The following is a 6,579-nucleotide window of genomic DNA, read 5'->3' on the forward strand; positions in this document are numbered from 1 at the left end:
CATCCTCTCTCTTTCCTTCTGAACCACAGACAGACCAGCTGCCTTTTGAAGTATCCTTCATGCCGGGGACAGAGGGGCAAGAGAAAGTGATAATACTCTCCCCTTATCTCCATTTCATACAGGTTATCTGAGTTAGAGTGTGACTTTCAACAAACATAAATACCGTTCCATGGACCGGGGGGCATAGCACAGCCATTTTAACCTTGGTGTATACTGTATTTGTGTGTTTGTGTGTGTGAGATAGAGGTAATTCTGGACTGTCACACACACATACACAACTAATTTCCATATCTGACACATGTAAAGACCTGTTTTGTCTCTATAGTGTAAATATTCTGACAGTGAGTGATAATATTAGAATCATGGGAAACGTTGAAATAAAAGGTGAATTTAACCTTGACCAGTAGTACAAAGCTTATTCCACACTCAATGGCGTCAGTGATACAAACACTCCAACAACTTTTCATATTCATTGGATCTGTTACATTAAAATATGGGTGAAAATAAATGAGTTTTCATGCTTTTTCTTATTCTGTCTGATTCATGTTGATCATGCAACATGTTGCAACACATTCCACATAAAGAATTAATACTGTGAGGTTTACCACTTCTCAAATCGAGACCCAGAATACCTAAGAGTCTTTCAAGAGCTCATAGAGCAGTGGTTCCAAACCTCTTATTCGCAACCCCTTAATTTGAAGCAATGTCTACTTGTGACCCCTTGTCATAGGGTGCATGTCTGAATTGAATTATGAGCATGTCCATTGGAAAGGGACTTTGACTTATCAGGCTGTTTTAACGGAACACATTTTAGATGTCAGAGGAGATGAAACTATACAGTGTTTCACAAAAAAAAGCAAAGATTAGAGATAATTTAATCTCGAGATGAATCTCCCCTTGTGAATGAAGAAAAAAAATGGTGACATTTAGTACATTTATAAGTAAGTGTAGCATTATATTTAATAAAAAGAAGGATCAGTGTGAAAGCGTTTTTATTGTGGCAGTTAGATGCTGCCCTTTAAAATGTACCATGTTGTTTTAACAGTGTGCTATTAGTCCTTTTCATTCCATTTAGTCCATTTCTTTGATCACACTTCATTATAACGTCCAGTTTGACCTTTGGTTCACTGTACTGGGGATGCCCAAAAAATATCCACTCAGCTTCAGGACACTTGATCTGCACCAGATAGTTTTGAAGTGCATGTTATGCTTGAATATCATACATTTGAAGTAAAAAAAAAAAAAACATGAAACATCGAAGAGCTTCTTCTTTGCATGTCTTGCCAAAGGTTATGGTGGTTAGTAACTGTTGCTATGCATCCATGTCTGGTGATTGGTGAAGGCGTGGATGTATTAAAGCTGCTTGCCAAACACTTGATCACTGCAGCGGCCGGCACTCAGGGAGCATAACACAGAAGAGAACAGAGCGGCATCCAGATGGTCTATGGACTTGGACTACCCAGAGTGCTTTGAGAGATTGGATTGATTTGCCCTCTGTGATATCAGTGAACACAGCCCAGCGCACAAGGGGGGCTACAGCAAGGGGTGACATAAATACAGACACAAAAACAAGACACAAAATGTACACTCCCAGTCCTGAGGTGTTGGCTAGAAATATAAGTCAACCCCTGCAGAGATTCAGTAATTAGAGCACAATTCCTCTCTCTCCTCCTCCTGACCCCTGAGCTTGTGTGTGCGTGTGTGTCTGTGTATATGCAAGTGTGTGAGTTTGTGAGAAACAGAGACAGAGAATCCCTATCTCTCTCCACAGGACGGGAGATCAAACAGACTGTGTGAAATATAGAGCAGCAATAATTAGCAGCTGTTACAGCATCAAACCTCTCTATCTCTACCTCTCCCTCTCTCTGACACACACACACACACACACACACACACACACACACACACACACACACACACACACACACACACACACACACACTTACACCCTACTGTTCTTATCCCAGAGTTTAATTTAGAGATACTCAAATGTGCTGCAACTTCTCAGTCCTCTTATACTGATAATCAGGGAGATGGTACAAAATCAGCTCACTCCAGTTTTTCCTCCATCTTCTCTCCAGTTCATAAAATCATTCACACAGCCTAAAGAGGGAAATGCATAGAGAACAGTCACATATACAAACAAAAAGCTTAAAAGCAATTACAGAACTTCAACAAAAAACACACACAAAGAATGTTATATTAAAAGTTCATCCATGAATATGGAGTGCTTAGGACCTTCACTTTATTATAATGCAGAATTGTCACACACACACACACACACACACACACACACACACACACACACACACACACACACACACACACACACACACACACACAGTTATCCACACAGGGGTCATGTGGAAATTAGTAATCACAATATCACTGTACTTTCTGTCAGTGACTGATTAAATCATTACCTAAGCCATGAGATTCTTCCCCCTGGTGTGTTCATGTTTTGCTGTTATGTGTGTGTGCGTGTGTGTCTGCATGTGTGTACTTGTGTGTACATGCAGGAGTGTGAGTTGATTTATGATGGAGAAGAAGCGGTTTCCTCAGTCAATCGCTCCTGTGAATTAATGAGGTACAAAAAGTAAAGCTGGCACTCAGTCAAATACACCAGCAGTCACAGGGAGCTCAGTGCTGGGGCAGGATCACCTCTATTCGCACCACATTTGATTGTCAGATTGTGGGTACAGATTGCATTGAGCAAATAGAGCTCCTCACGGCTACTGAGGCGATCCATCGACCCAAATTGTAATGCAGCATAAATGAGACACTTCCCATGTCCTGCTCTCTCCCTTTCTTTCCTTTTTTTTTGTGGTCTCGCCTCCCACCCTTCTCTTAGATTCAACCAGGTCAGCGGGGCTGCGCTCAGCTCCCCGGCTGTTCTCTGACTGAGCAGAAGAAAAGGCACCATTACACTTCGTCCTCAATTCCCTTTATTCAGAGTCTTTCACATGTTCGAATCCTGTTGTACAGCACAGACTTTCACAGCACGATAAGCGCTGCAGACTTATTACATAGAGGCAGCCCTCCCTATACCTCTTCTCTCGCAGTGACATTCATTAAAAGTTTTCTTGAGTCGTGGCAGAGTGTGATATACAACATAAGGCAGTTCCACTGCAATTTACATCTTTTTACTGAATCTCTGTGCCTCTTAGGGACAGTAGTTACACTAACAGCTGGGATAATATTTTAACTGTTCTACTGAGCCACCAGATGACATTCAAAAGCTACAAGTGAATAATAAATAAAAAGGATTTAACTGCTCAAGATTAGAACGCACTAAAAACGGAATAGAAATTCTAGTTTCCATTAGTTGAACAGTCCGGTGTCTTCTCAGTCATATTGTTTGATCATGTAGCATTCTGCATTTCTGATGACTTTAGGTTGATGCATCACTTTTACTTTTGTGAGCTTTTGAACCTCCATAAAGGTTCAGTTCATCTGTCACCGCTGATGCGTCAAGAGATGCTGCTGTTGCTGCAGGTGTAAGAAATGGAAAGCTAAGTGGCTTCAGGCTGTTTAGAGCTTTTACATCAAAAAGATATAGTACAGTATATTATTCTGAACCAGAAAAGGCACCTCATCCTATAAAACACCAGTTTATTTCTTGTTTTATTCTATTCACTTACTTTATGCTTGGCTCTCTCCTGTTGAGGAGGGACTTGTTTGTGTAGGACTTGTATTATGTAGAAATAACTATGTGAATTCCGTTCCACGATGGATTTAAGGCTTAGAGGAGGTAGTGGGCTCGGTGATACTCTTAAACTTGGCACAGTCGCCCAAGGACATGTCAGCGTGCACACACACACACACGCACACACAGAGGTGTAATAGGGTATAATTTAGGAGGCTGTAATATAGTGAGATGTGATGCTCTGTTGTAAGACAGCATGGCTAATTCCCCGGTTATGTTATCTCTGAGAGACAGATGTTCCCACCAAAGATTACTATGCACGCACACACAAACTGTGTGCATGCAGACATGCATAAACACATTCAATCCTCAGACAATAGAAGCAGCAGGTTAGTCTAAAATAGCCTTATTGACCAAAAACACAGATCAATGATGAAGGCGACTTTTCTGGGAGTTAATTATGAGATGTAATGAGTTTCTGCAGAATACAATGAAGAAAAAAAACAATACTTCTCACTGAAACTTTTCCTCAACAAATATTTCATTTAAAGCAATGAAATGAATCATATAATGGACGTTGACCTCTCGCCATATTGATTTGAGAAAAAATACATTTTTCCAATAAGACCACTCTAAGACAAACCATATAACCTTTTAATGGTCATATTAAGCCCCACAAAGCTGCAAGTTTTAACCCTTTGTGTCAATCCATCAGCTGCAGATTTTTTCCCAGGTCAGATGCACTGCATCCATTACCCAGGAAAGCCATCCTACACAGGAAATGGATTCACTGCAGAGGATAAAGGTCGATTCATGGCTCCTCACAGTGGCTGTCAGGAAAACCCTTGGGTCAGATTACCATCACTCCCATTATGTTGTTAATTCGCAGTTTGAATGCACGGCCACAGCACAAAGAGAGAGATGTAGATGAGTGACATGCAGTACCTATCTGTCAATCCTCAAGTCAGCAGAGTCGATTTTGTCCTTGGTCTGCTTTGTGCTGCTTGTCTGAATTTCTGTCACTTAGTGTCATAGAATATCCATAAAACCTCTCCTGCATCCAAACCCAGGGTGTCCATGATTCAAAACCATCCAAATAGTGGCTTTGAGAGGTTGAAAGAATTGCTTGTACACCTTGAAACAAATTAAAGTGTTTGAGCGTGACTTCAAGAGAGCAATTTACACAAATGAACATGCGAATGTGTGTATAAACAGTAGAGCTGCCTCTCAAACCCTCTTTCTCCTCCGAGCCCTGATCTCCCTCCTCCTGTTTCCGTTTAACTGGTTTCAGCTTTAAGTCTCCAGATTCTGATAATTTCCCCCTTAATCCCTTCAGAGGAGCACCCTGCTTAACTCTCTAATTAAGTCAACGATACACACATACACCAACACAGGACAAATAGCACATGCACACACAGCTTGTAGCATTCAGCTATCTGATGCATGGACAATTGGTGGATGCTGTGTGTGTGTGTGTATGGTTACTGAGTTGTTTGTGTGTCTGTATTTCAATGATTAAGTCCCAATCAGGATGTTGTTATGACGACACATGCATTTTTAAGCTGTTAATCCAGGATTATTCTCCCCTCCGCTCATCTCATTACCGTCGATTATTAAAACACACACACACACACACACACACACACACACACACACACACACACACACACACACACACACACACACACACACACACACACACACACACACACACACACACACACACACACACACACACTAATTATGGGTTGGTTTCCCTGGAGACTGAACACATGCTGCTAGGGTCTCCAAAGATAGCTCGACATACAGGTAAAAAAAGACAAATCTGCTTAATGTATGAATGCACCTCAGGCATTAACTATGCATACAATGTAATTAATTTTTGGTTTATGTATATATTTGTTAATTCACGGATATTTGAAACAGATCTTGTAGATCTGTGGTATATATTTAAACACATCTGATTATTTCTGTGCTTTGGCCTCTCAGAGAGCCTTTTGGCCTTTCAGAGAGCGATTTTCAGCATAGAGCAGGAAAGAATGAGAAGAAACAGTGAGTGTCCTTTCCCGGTGATTGAATGTGTGTCCTTGTGTAGAAACTGCACTCCCCTCTCTCAGCGAGTGGAAATATTCCTGCAGTGCTGAGGCTGACATACAGGTGAGAGAATAGCCAAGGATTTTGAGATCACCTGAGGCTTTGTGTCCACTATGGCCCACTCACACTGGGTCAGCTGAGAATAACCAGAAAGGGCTGACCGCCGATGTTCACTCACCCCTGGAGTCATTAATCACACAGCACTGCAGATGAGCCGCGCAGACACGCGTTAACACACACACACACACACACACACACACAAAAATGTAGAAACACACATACACACCAGAGCCCATTTTAATTATAAAGCCAAATGCTAGATGACAGCATCGCTCCAGGTAGTCAGTCCTCGAGGCCTGTACTCCTGGTGCATTATCATACACTGAACATCGCAGACATGAATATTTCTGAGCAAAGCCCAGTCCACAAATAACAACACATCATATCACATTAAGCTATCAATATCTGCAGCATACACACACACACACACACACAGTATCATATAGGTGACTTTTCTCCTGGACTTTATTTTACGCTCCTTAAACACAAACACACACAATCAGATCATGGTATCTGAACCCCTTTATTCCCGAACAGGCCTCTCAGCTTGCAGCTGGGTCGCTATCAGCAGCAGGATTTCAGATAACGTTCCCATTTACCGGTTATGAAATTCTTCAAAGGGGCTGCGCAGCACTGAATGCCTGTGGTGTGTTGTGTTTGTTAACAGGCATGGTGCATGGAGAAATACACTGTGGTGGTGGATGTGTATTACAGCATGCACATCACATACAACAGTCCCTGACATGCACCAAAAATGTATTAGGGTTGAGAAAACTGTT

Source organism: Enoplosus armatus, chromosome 9, assembly GCF_043641665.1.
Source record: "Enoplosus armatus isolate fEnoArm2 chromosome 9, fEnoArm2.hap1, whole genome shotgun sequence".
Classification (NCBI taxonomy): domain Eukaryota; kingdom Metazoa; phylum Chordata; class Actinopteri; order Centrarchiformes; family Enoplosidae; genus Enoplosus; species Enoplosus armatus.